We start from the raw sequence: 993 nt of genomic DNA, 5'->3' as shown, positions 1-993 counted from the left end.
TTTTTTTTTTTAATTTCCTAGCACCCACGTGGTGGCTTACAGACATTTGTAGCCCCAGTTCCAGGGAATCCCATGCCCTCTTCTGGCTTCTTAGGGCACCAGGCACACATGTGGTACACAGACACACATACAAAGCAAACATATACAGAGAATATTAAGTTTAATTTGTAAAAATAAAAGAGTATAGAGTGAATGTGATGGCATACAACTTTCCAACATTGGGGAGACAGAGGCAGATAGATCTCTGTGCCTTCAAAGCCAGCCTGATCTCAGGCCAGCTATGGTTCAACAGTGAGACTCTGTTTAAAACTGAAGAAACTGTTTGTGATACATATGATAACCTGAAAGAACATAGATTTTTAAACTGCCTCCTAGAGTTCACCAAAACAGCAGAAATATCTCTGAATCTTATATAAGTCACTCAGTAAACCTTATTTATTCATTCATTCATTCATTCATTCATTCATTCATTTAGAGGCAGGGTCTCTCTACATAGCTCTGGCTGTTCTGGAACTCACTGCATAGACCAGACTGAATTTGAGGCTTCCAGAGCCCTGGGACTTCTTTTTAAAAGAAGAAGTAAAATCATGTTTTCTGGTTGTCCCCATGAAGCTGCCTTTCTAGGATTTGATTTTTCCTCTCCTCTAAGAGTGCAAGTCTTCCCTTTAACCTTCACCTTTAGCAGGCATTTATTGAACCCAATGCTACACCAGATACTCTGCTCTGAGAAGAGAGATAAAGATGAATACCATGCAATTCCTTCTTCAACAGTTCCTTAACCAAACGCGGCGAAGAGACAAAGGAAATCAGTGTGCTCAACGAACCTTACAGTATCAACAAGTAGAATGTAGCACAATACCAAACTGAAGACCTGCATCCTGAAGTGGGGAGTGGTAGTAAGACAGGTTAACTGAGATGGTTGGGGAAAGTCTTAGAGAGACCAAAGGACAGTTTCTTCACGGTACATAGCTGTAGGCGGCAAGGGCAAAGTAT

This window comes from Meriones unguiculatus, chromosome 8 (assembly GCF_030254825.1).
Source record: "Meriones unguiculatus strain TT.TT164.6M chromosome 8, Bangor_MerUng_6.1, whole genome shotgun sequence".
Taxonomy (NCBI): domain Eukaryota; kingdom Metazoa; phylum Chordata; class Mammalia; order Rodentia; family Muridae; genus Meriones; species Meriones unguiculatus.
The sequence above is the reverse complement of the archived record's forward strand: the minus strand, read 5'-3'. Positions refer to the sequence as shown.